The sequence below is a fragment of the Neomonachus schauinslandi genome, chromosome X (assembly GCF_002201575.2).
Source record: "Neomonachus schauinslandi chromosome X, ASM220157v2, whole genome shotgun sequence".
NCBI classification, from domain to species: domain Eukaryota; kingdom Metazoa; phylum Chordata; class Mammalia; order Carnivora; family Phocidae; genus Neomonachus; species Neomonachus schauinslandi.
The window spans coordinates 124,880,274-124,892,023 of record NC_058419.1 but is presented as its reverse complement, the minus strand read 5'-3'; positions in this window follow the sequence as shown (position 1 = coordinate 124,892,023).

The window sequence follows — 11,750 nt, the reverse complement described above, 5'->3', positions numbered from 1 at the left end:
ACAGTATACAAAATATATACAATATACGACATACATACAGTATACAATACACTCCTTGCAGAGTGCTGCAGACCTGGGAACCCACGACCGTCCACCGGATGGAATAAAGATTTGAAAGAAAGTGGATAGGGTGGCATGAAAATAAGGAAAATCTGCTCCGACTCTGTCTGACCCAGAAATGCTCTTTGGGGAAGGACATTTCTCTACACCTATGAGGAAAGGTATAATAGGATATGTCCAAACAATTAAATGAGGCAAAGGATTTTTGGAAGGACTTGTGAACCTTTATTTTTCCAAAGGCAGCTTCCTTGATGTATAGCATGGGTCACAGACAGTGTTGGTTACAAGCGCGTTGCCTGCGAATCGACCCAGGAAAAGTACAACACTGTATACTTTTTCTCATCCTCCTGTGTCCCTGTTAGTTCCTGGTTTTTTGTTTCTTTGTTTTTTCCCTGAGATTCTTATCCAGCAAGCATAATAAAAACAAACCTGAAATAAACGTATGCTTTGCATTGAATTATCTAAAAGTGACCCGTCACATTAGCTTGAGAAAAGCAATGTGAAGGGTGAATGGCTCAGACCCACAACCGCCACAGGACGTCAGACCAGCAGACAGGTTTGAGCAGGAACGGTTCAAAGTGGGTAATAAACATGCAAATTGACAAATTGACCCCCAGTTGACCAGCATTCAGAGAAAGGGCATCTGCACCACAATGAGTTAGATTTTAAGGACCCCATTGTGAGGGAAAAGTAGTATTGAACTGAAGGCAGTGGGAAACCCACAGACACAGGAGGAGTTTTTCTCTGTCCTGCCCTTATCTGCCTAAAAGCAGGGCATAAATTTCCCTTTGGGAAGGTGTCCCCGTTGTCCTGTGTGAGGAAGAGCAGTGTGACTCTTAACATGGCAGGTGGGGAGTGGGCACCAAGATGAGTCTACCAAAAGAAAACTTACCGAAAAACTTGTAAAAAAAAAAAAAAAAAACTTAAAAAAAACCCCGTGACAACCCACCCATCTTCTGTTAGTTTCACCCGTAACTCCTAGTCACCTTCCCACAATTTAGCACCTCTCAAAGCCCAAACCCCCTTTCCTTAAAATGGTATATATACTCCTGAATGTAGCTACTTCCTTGAGTTTTCACTTCTTTTCTGGAAACATCAGTGCCTCTGAAATATTCATAAAGTTATATGTCAGACTGTCCTTCAACAGTTTAATTCACAGCCTCCAGGAACAGTACCTAAGAGCATAGAGGAAAAGTTTTTCATCCCAACTGCAGTCAATGTTTCAACGCCCGGGACTTGGAAAATGGCACATCTGCTTCCCAAAAGCTTGTCTGCAGTTATTCACTATTCCTTATTTTTTCCCACATTGTTCTTCAGTTCATCACGTCAACTATAGCACTAAACTCATCTCGTTTACTCCCTTAGCCCAACTGACTATCAGATCTCTCCCTGACTGTGGCACCCTCTCTGTCATGTCTTCTGGCTCTTGAACACTGTGACCTCTTAGTCCAAAATCAGCAGCAAATGCAGGATTTATAATATTCACCAGTTTGGGTTCATCCTTCCAACACGTTTGCAAGAGCTGGTACAAAAATATGCAATCGGCTTGCCTTGACCATTTAAAGCCCCACTAAGTCTCTCAAACCCGATTTCTTCCCACTGTGCTCTTGCTTGCTTTATCCTGGCTGGATGGGGTTTATTTCTGGTCCTTAACCTTGTGGGCTTCATGTCCATGCAGAGGTGGTTTATTAGCTGCCCAGACTTTGTGCAAGACCTGCTTCTGCATCAGAATGCCCTGGGGGGCTGGGATCACGCACAGGTTGTTGCCCCCTACCCTGTAAAGTTTGTGAGACAGTGGGTTTGGGGTGGAGTCTGCCCTTCTACGCGTCCTCTGTGCAAGCTCATGCTGACCTGCAGCCTTCCAAGGCTGAGCAGCGAACACCCCCTCCCATGCTCCAGGGAGTCCGGTTTATGATGACCCCTGATATAGCCCCTAATTCCTTCCCATCTTGGCACTCATCCTAAAACAGCTACCAGATCTTTGTAAATTTAATTATTTCTGGGTTTTTTGTTTGTTTGTTTGCAATAGGATTTATTTTGAAATCATTTTAGATGTGCAGGAAATTGCAAAGGTACATTTGCACCCAGGTTAGCTTCCTTGGACATGGTGCATCTGTCAAAGCTACAAACCCAGCATGGGTTTCGCGACATTACTCATAACTACATCCAATAGATGCACCTGTGGAGCCTTGTTTAAAAAAAAGTAAGGTAACAAGGAGCTGGAGGGAGGGAGAAATTGGGAGTTTGCGTTTAATGGGCACAGAGTTTTGGTTTTGCAAGATGCCATAGTCCTGGAGATGGATGACACAGCTACGTGAATCTACCTCCCACCACTGACCGGGACACTTAAAAATGGTTAAGACGGTCAATTTTGCCATGTAGGTTTGACCATGCTTTTTATTTCTTTTCTTTTCTCTTCTTTCCTTTGCCTTTCTTTCCTTTCCTTTTCTTTTTTTTTTTTCTCTTCTTTTCCCACAATTTTTAGAAAGGTATTTAGCAAGTTGGTTATTTAGGTGAAAAGCTAAACCAAAAGAAAAAAAATTAGCATGTACAATAAAGCCCTGTTTATATGCAAAAGTGGGCAGGACCTATATGTGTCTATGCACATTTATTTGTATGGCTGTCTTGGGTTCAAGTGTGTACACACGTACGTAAAGGTGGAACCATGCGTGACCTTGGTGGGTTTATGATGGAAAACACAGAAAAAGTTGGTGTGGAACCTCTTCATGAGATATTTTCTCTGCTATATTGAGTTTAGCAACCGTTCTGCCCAAAGTAAATGCAGCTGTGCAAGCCGGGAGTTCTGGAAAGTTCCATCCCTGGAACCAAAAAATGTAGGTGTTTCCAAATCGGTGTGGACTTGCTTATTGTCATTGTTTTCCAAATTTGAGGCTTTATTTAAAAACCTTTAGGGCCCATCCATGTCTGACTTTCAAACACAAGCAAATGTCAAAATAAACGAAGACGTAATAAAAAAGGGTTCTCTGTGAATACTGTTTATCCTTGTTGGTCAGGCTTTACAGATAATTTTCCAGGTTGCTTTTCTATTTATCACTTTAATTTTTGGTGCAGAGAACTTATGAATCCAGAACGACCAACCATACCCACTTCAATTTCTTCTAATTGTGGGTAATAACATTTCTCCCACCTCTTAAACCTTCCTCCCTCCTTCCCTTTCTTCCTTCCTTCCTCTTTCCCTCCCTTCCTTCCCTCCTCCCTTCCTTCCCACCTCCCTTCCTTCCTTCCCTCCTCCCTCCCTCCCTTCCTTCCTTCCTTCCCTCCTCCCTCCCTCCCTTCCTTCCTTCCTTCCCTTCTCCCTCCCTTCCTTCCTTCCTTTTTCCCTCCCTCCCTTCCTTCCTTCTTTCCTCCCTCCCTTCCTTCCTTCGTCCTTCCTTCCTTCCTTCCCTCTTCCCTCCCTCCCTTCCTTCCTTCCTCTTTCCTTCCTTCCTTCCTTGAATGGCTTCACTGAAAACATCTAATTTTTAGACCCTTATTACAAGTGCATCCTTCTGCTCCAACTCAACTGGAGAAGGAGGATGCTGATGAACAGACCCAGAGAGCCAATCAGTTAATGGGGAGGGGGCTTTGAGAGTTATTCAGACCGTCCCTGATTTACGATGGTTCCACTTATGATGGTTCGAGTTTATGATGGTGCAAAAGCGATCGGCATTTGGTAGAAACTGTGCTTGGAATTTTGAATTTTGGACATTTTCTGGGGCTAGGGACATGTGGTACCATCTTCTGTCACCATGTTGGACAGCAAGCCATTGTTCCCAGCAGCCACACAATTGTAAGGGTCAACAACCTGTATACTGACGACCATTCTGCACCCACACAACTACTCTGTGTGTTCCTTTCAGTACAGGATTCGGTACATTGCCTGAGATCATCCACACATTTGTGTGAGATGACTTTGCCCAACTGTAGCCACCATGAGTGCTGGAAGCATGTGTCAGGCAGGCTGCACTAAGCTATGATGTCTGGGAGGTCCTGAGTTTTAAATGCATTTTGACTTAGGATATTTTCAAATCCAGACGGGTTTATCAGGACATCACCCCAATGGTAGGTGGAGGAAGATGCCCCATCCCATCTATGTCTTCCCAAGATCGATCGTGTGGGAGTGCTCCTGCGATTCTATCTCACCTATGTCTTCCCAGGATGATGGGCATGGGAGTGCACCTGCAGAGCTGACTGCTAAGACACAGAGCAATAAGCAGAAACCATGCATGCATCCTTTGTCATGTGACACTGCATGGATCAGCTCTTCTCTTGCAATTTCAGCTTTTCCTTCAAAACAAGATTGAACTGGATCGTCTCAAACATCCCTTGTGAAATTCTCTGAGTCCTACGTAAGAAAGAGCAAGATAATTTTCCCAAACTTTTTTATTCATTTATTTTTGGTAATGCAGGCAGATTTTCATCCGTTGTATTCCTTGTTTCCACTAAAACTTTGGGAATGAGATATGGGACATCCACGGGTTATTCAAGGTGAATTTTTACTCCAACACCAGAAAGGATGATTCACTTTTGAGAAATGTTGGATGACTCAGTTGTCACTACCTTTTGAGGAAGGAGTAAGACCTGGAGTGGGTTTTCTCACAGCAGAACGCCTACTAAATGCAATTCTCGCATGAGAAGTGGCAGAAGGTTATAAAGCACATCTAAATTTCATGAAATAAGAATACCCAGGTAGAAGCAGGTGTAAATTTGAAAGGAGACAAAAAGAGGTAACCTTGAGTAATGGTATATCCAATGAAACAGATCTGCTAATGGAATAAAGAAATCCAGCCCGAGAACTCAGTGACCCTTTTGAACCACTGACTCAAACGCAAGACGTTAACTTGTTAATGATCAATAATGACTCACGTGTGAAGGGCTAGGAATTTTAAACAGCTGTCACTTAACATGTTCTCGTTCCCCCAATCGAGCCTTCTGGCCATAAATAAATCAGTCACAATTATGGCTCAGCCTCTGGCTTGACCTGATCTGTGTTAATGAATAAAAGGAATGAGAAATATGCTAGTATATTCCATATTTTATGATTTATTATTTGTTTTACTCCTGTGACTTTATCTTGGCCCCAATTACCCCATAGCCTGACCTCATTCTTGCCTTGAAATATGACAGTATGCATTATCTTCAATAGCTGCTAATTGCTCCATTCCAGAGTCATTATTGAGGGAAGATAGGAAAAATATAAATAGGAATATTTCATATGCCTGCCAAGTATTCATTATTTTTCTTCTTCTTTTTTGTTAACCAATCTGCCCTCATCTGATGGAATCATTTTTCATGAAGCTGAAATTGTTGTTTGTCCTTGACCACATTGCCATTTCACCCAGATCATCAGTACAAGGACACCCAAAGGCTCTTAGAGAAGGGACAATTTTAAGAGGTCCATCTTGGTAGTTGGGTTGTCTGAGCATCCTCAGGCCCTGGAACTGAGTCACGGCATGCAATTGCCTCCTTGCCATTGACCCTAGCAGGTAATTCCAGCAACTGTCCCATCCTTGGCTTAACTGATGAACACAGGAGTTCGAGATAAGGCTTTTGCACAGGGGGTGTAGCTGACCCAGGAACACCTGGAGAAGTGGTGGGATGGGTTGGGTATGAGTGTTCACAGTGTCGAAACACTGAAGTGATTTGAATGTTTCCTAAAGCAAGAGGCAACAGGAGTAGAGCTCAACTCAGTAAAAAAAAAAAAAAAAAAAGTGGTGCACGCCCTTGGAGGCATTGACTTGACCTCGGCTGGGCAGGGTGTGCCCTCCTCTGGGCAGGGTTATGTGTGAACTGCCAACCTGGCCTTGACAGGTTTCTTCTTCTTTGTTCCATTTCACTAGACTCTTTGGATGACACATTCTCTCTCTCTGGGTATGTTCATACATGCCTTCAAGTTTGGTTGTGCTCTATGAGTCACTCTGTCTCCCTGAGGTGAGGATTTCTATCTCCTTCTGTTCTGATTTATTACAGTTTACATTTTCTCCCTTGCAACTCTTCCTTTCCAGGTAACACGTGTACCTTGCCCGCACTACAGTCTCCAAAAGAACAAATAAACACATGAATGCTCAGTTTGATTCTAAATGATGACAACCCTGGTGGTCATGATCATCTGTTTAGGGAAGACCGTCTGTGACTTGGTGGTGGTTGTGATCATCTGTCCAGGAAGAATAGTCTGTGACTGGTTGGTGGTGGTCATGATCATCTGTGTCCAGGAAGAATAGTCTGTGACTGATTGGTGGTGGTCAAGATCATTTGTGTCCAGGGAGGATGGTCTATGACTGATGGGTGGTGTTTGAGATCATCTGTCCAGAGAGAAAAATCTATGACGGGTTGGTCATGATCGTGATCACCTCTATCCAGGAAAAACATATCTATGACCAAGATGGTGAGCTCTGATTGTCTCTGATTGTCTCTGTCCAGAGGGAACACTCAATAACCAAGACAGTGGGTGGTGATCATCTTATTTCCAGTTTTATTAGAACAGAAGTTTGAAATGTAGGATTTTCTACATCAGTCTCTGGTCCAAGAATGCTTTGCTGTCTAAGAGGCTCAAGATTTCCTGACAGAGTGGGCTCCTGGGAAAAACTGAGTAGAGAGTAGGTCAAACTTGTTCTGCAAGCTTGCTGCCCGCAAAAGACATCCTTCTGGCATCTCCCTGCCCACGTGAGACGTTCACTGTGTCTGCGCTGCCGAGAGGGTCTTCCATGTTCTAGAAATGTTTCCCTTCCTTCCTCAGGTCAAGCAGTGCATGTCCCATTGACCCCTTTCTTGAGGCCCTTGGCCCTTGAGCAATGACCACAGCGATGGCACAAATGGCCTCAGTAATGGTCCTGGGGGCTTCTAAGTCAATGTCTAAGGTTTACAGGTGTATTTGCCTCTCATATTGGAAATTTGAATGCGTTGGCCAGTTGACAGACAGGGCTTAGCAAAGGATCAGGGACCCTCAGAAGTTCTCCAGGAATCCCTCCATGCTGATGCTGAAAATCCCATCCCCGATGCCAGTGGTCCAGTCTCATTGGCTGGATTGAGGTGGAAACTTCTTTTACACATGTTTCGATAGCTCTAAACTTTGTTGAAGACATTAGATTCATTCCTCTCTCTCTCTTTCTTTCCCTTTACTTTTTAAAAAGATATATTTATTTTTAGAGAAAGAGAATGAAAGAGAGCAGGAGTAGGGGCAGAGGGAGAGGGAGAGAAATCGAGTAGGGGCAGAGGGAGAGGGAGAGAAATCCTCAAGCAGACTCCCTGCTGAGTGTAGAACCCGACACGGGGCTCGATCCCAGAACCCTGAGATCATGACCTGAGCTGAAATCAAGAATGGGCTGCTCAACCAGCTGAGCCATCCGGGCGCCCATCTTTCTTTTCCTTTAAAGGAAAGATCATTGTATTGCCTCCAGCGATGTCATATTACATAGAGTAGACAGACACAGGCCAGGACTGAGCTTGGTGGAAACCATTTTTCTCATTTGTGCAGGAAGGACTACATGGCTGTAAAGGAGACGTGGGACTCAGGGAATAGTTAAGAAGCACAGGTGGGATGGTGGAGGAAATCTGAGGGGACCAAGAAAGGCTCTTTGGCAGTGGGATCACTGGACACGGACATGAAATTCTTCTACCCAAGAGTACTTGTAACACAGGTTTTGGTGCTAAGAGTCCAGGTAGGAGAAGGCAATATGGTGGCCGCCATGTAGTAGGGACCGGAGTTGAGCAGATTGGAACCAGAGGAAGAACCTTGGGGAACTCCACAAATGGCGCATAGGGTTTTCCAAGAACCCTGGAGAGCCCACCTATGGGGGAAAGCAAAGAGTCATTTCCATGTTGCTAATTAGACTGAATATTTGGACACACAACCCGGAGGGAAGTTGACAGTTGAGCACATACCCATACATATAATTCTGTTTCATGTTTAAGTTAGTTTATGGGGGGTGTTCTTAGCAGAGCAGATATTGTTGAGGTTTTTATGTCCATCTTTTCTTGCCAACCAGAGAACGGAGCAGAGAAAGAAAAGTCGTGAGAGACGTCAGGCTAGCGTTCTTAGAAAATTCATCTTAGAATCATTATTATTATTCCACTTGAAATCATTAATTATTATAGCACTTGATAGAAAAAAGTCCATCTGTGGAAAGGCCCAATCTTTGTTTTTGAACGAGGAAGCTTCTCTGCGGACCGTCTCTCTGGTGCTTTCTTTCATGAGTGCCCTTTGCCCATGGAGGATCGCGTGTGCACGGTTTCGTGGTGGCCTTCAGAGCAGCCTGGCCCACACAGCCAGCTCAGATATGCTGGTCTCTGGTGCAGATGGCACTGTGCAGCCACGGGGCTGGTGGTGGAGGGCATTCATGCAGATGGGGAAAGTGCATGCCCATTCCTGGAGGCAGAAGGAGCATGATCTGACCCCACCGTCACCAACAGAACAAGCCACTTCCTGGCCCTTAGGGAGACACAAAGGAGAGGTGGCCAGGCAGAGGGGTTGCCCGGGGAGAGGTAAATCGCCATCCCTTCCCCTGTGGAAGCAAAGCTTCCCCTCCTATAGTGGGTAGGATCTGTTGGGAATGTCTTAACTTTTGAAGTTAGGCAGCGGTGAGATCACCAGCCCCGAAGCGCTGATAGGGTTTCAGTGGAATTCACTTGCATTCAGTTTGTTTAGAATGGGAGTCCCCTGCCCAGGGCCTTCAAATTGCACATGGGAGCCTGGCCCCCTGAAAGTCAGCAAGCCCACAGCTCCGAGGGCTGAGCAAACTGCCCCGTGGGACCGGCCGGGTGATGACAGTTGCTTTGTGTACTTGTCGAGAAACAAAAGGCGATGCCAAGGGGATCACAAATGGTGAGGAGGAGGAGGAGGAGAGGCAGGGGGGATGGGATTTACACAGTGCCGCCGAGGCTTTGATGTGGGGGCAGGCTCTGTTGGATTCTGTCTGCCAGACACCCTTAAGGAGGAATTAGGAAGAAAGCAGGAAGTCCCCGCGGGGTTTCCATGGCACCGGGTCTGTTGTGATACTTTGGCTGCAAGCTGTTTCCCTCTGTCCCAAGCCAGCGCCAGCCAACGGGGCGGGCGGGTGGAAGGATGGTCTATGGTAAAAAGGCCACAGGGTTGAAAGTGGTTCCTGACGTGCAGACCGAGTGGGGCTGAGAATGAAATCGTCATTTGAGGCATGTCCCGAGCCTGCTTCAGATATGAGGGGCACAGACCCTTTGCAGCAAGCACAAGGGGCTTGTTTGGTGAGCAGGTGTATGTGGTGTGATGTGAAGGTACAGGGCAAGGTGTACGCAGCAGGGACCAGGAATGCACGGGAAGCATCCATGATGTCCTTCAGCAGGTCAATGCATAAAAAAACCGGGGTCCACCCAGACGATGGAATATTATTCAGTGTTAAGAAAAACTCAGCAGTCAAACCACGAAAAGACATGGAAGAAACTTAAATGCACGTCACTAAGGGGAAGAAGCTAATCTAAAAAGGCTTTATACCCTATGATTTCAGCTCTAGGACATTCTGGAAAAGGCAAAACATCAGAGATGGTAAAAAGATCGGGGGTTGCCTGGGATTGGGGGAGGGAGGGATGAGCAGGTGGGGCATGGAGTGTTTTTAGGGCAGTGAAACTACTCTGTATGACACCATAGTGGTGCACACATGTGATTGTACATTTGCCCAAATCCATAGAATGTGCACCCCCAAGAATAAACTCTAATGCACATCAAGCTATGCATCTGGGTGGTGATGTTGTGTGGCCGCGGGCTCATCACGTGCGCCACACGCACCGTCTGGTGGGGATGCTGACGATGGGGGAGGCCGTGCATGTGTGGGGACAAGGAGGGGTGCACGGGAAAACTGCACGTGCTTCTCAATTTTGTTGTGAACCTAAACCTACTCTAAAAACATCTTATTTATGCTTTTGATTCCCTTGCCTTTGGAGACGTGTCTAGCAAGAAGTTGCTGTGGCCAAGGTCACAGAGGTTGCTGCCTGTGTTCTCCTCTAGGATTTTGATGGACTCCTGTCTCACATTGAGGTCTTTCAACCATTTGGAGTCTATTTTTGTGTGTGGTGTAAGGAAGTGGTCCAGTTTCATTCTTCTACATGTGGCTGTCCAATTTTCCCAACACCATTTGTTGAAGAGGCTGTCTTTTTTCCATTGGACATTCTTTCCTGCTTTGTCGAAGATTAGTTGACCATAGAGTTGAGGGTCCATTTCTGGGCTCTCTATTCTGTTCCATTGATCTATGTGTCTGTTTTTGTACCAGGACCATACTGTCTTGATGATGACAGCTTTGTAATAGAGCTTGAAGTCAGGCATTGTGATGCCCCCAGCTTTGGTCTTCTTTTTCAACATTCCTGGGGCTATTTGGGGTCTTTTCTGGTTCCATACAAATTTTAGGATTATTTGTTGCAGTTCTGTGAAAAGTGTTGGTGTTATTTTGATAGGGATTGCATTGAATGTGTAGATTGCTTTGGGTAGCATAGACATTTTAACAATATTTATTCTTTCAATCCAATGGAATATTACTCAGCCCCAGAAAGTATGAATACTTACCATTTACATCGACATGGATGGAACTGAAGGGTATTATGTTGAGCAAAATAAGTCAATCACAGAAAGACAATAATCATATGGTTTCACTCATATGTGGAATAGAGGAGACAGCACAGAGGATCACAAGGGAAGGGAGGGAAAACTGAAGGGGAAGTCATCAGAGAAGGAGAAAAACCATGACAGACTCTTAACTCTGGGAAAAAAAACTGAGGGTTGTGGAAGGGGAGGTGGGTGGGGGCATGGGGTGATGAGCATTAAGGAGGGCACGTGATGTGATGAGCACCGGGTGTTATATGCTACTGATAAATTATTGAACACTACATCTGAAACCAATGATGTGTTATATGTTGGTTAATTGAATTTAAATTAAAAAAATAAAAACATCTTATTTAAAAAAGAGAGAACGAAAGGAATACAGTATTGATACATGCTACTGGATGGGTGATCTTAAAAGCCATAACAGTAAGTGGGAGAAGCCAGAGGCCACTCATTATAGATTCCATGTACAGGAAATGCTCAGCAAAGTAAATCTATAGGCACAGCAGATTACCTGGGAACGGAGCCAGTGGAAAGGGGTTAACTGTAAATGAACTCATAGGGATTTATTGGCGTGATGGAAATGTCATAAGATTGGTTAACAATGAGATCGCAGACTTCGGTAAACTTACTAAAAATAACTCGTACACTTAAGTGAACTTTACAATGTCATTAAGAACAATGGAGGCAGAACGCACGAAAGCCAGTGTTCTACTGGGATTGATTAAGCGCCGTGTAGGAATAATAAAGTCCCAGGGTGGAATGCTAAGCCCTGTTTACAGAGCTTGGGTTCTTCCCAAGGACTGAACTCTGGACCTGGCTTTTTATTTGCAGCTCCGTTAGGAGCTCATCTGCAATTTAACCTGAGCCTGGATTAGAATACATGAAGCCATTAGTTGAGAACTGTTGGACCTGGGGTTGCATTACAACTTTGCCCTGATGGCTGTTTGACTGTTGGAAACCATTTCCTCACATGGGAACGTGTGTAATAATACTTGTATCTCAGGGCCAAGGAAAAGCATTGATAGATAGATGAGATCGATAGTGGATGGATGGATGAAATAAATAGATGATGGATGGATGAATGGATGGATGGATGAGATAAATAGATGATGGATGGATGAATGGA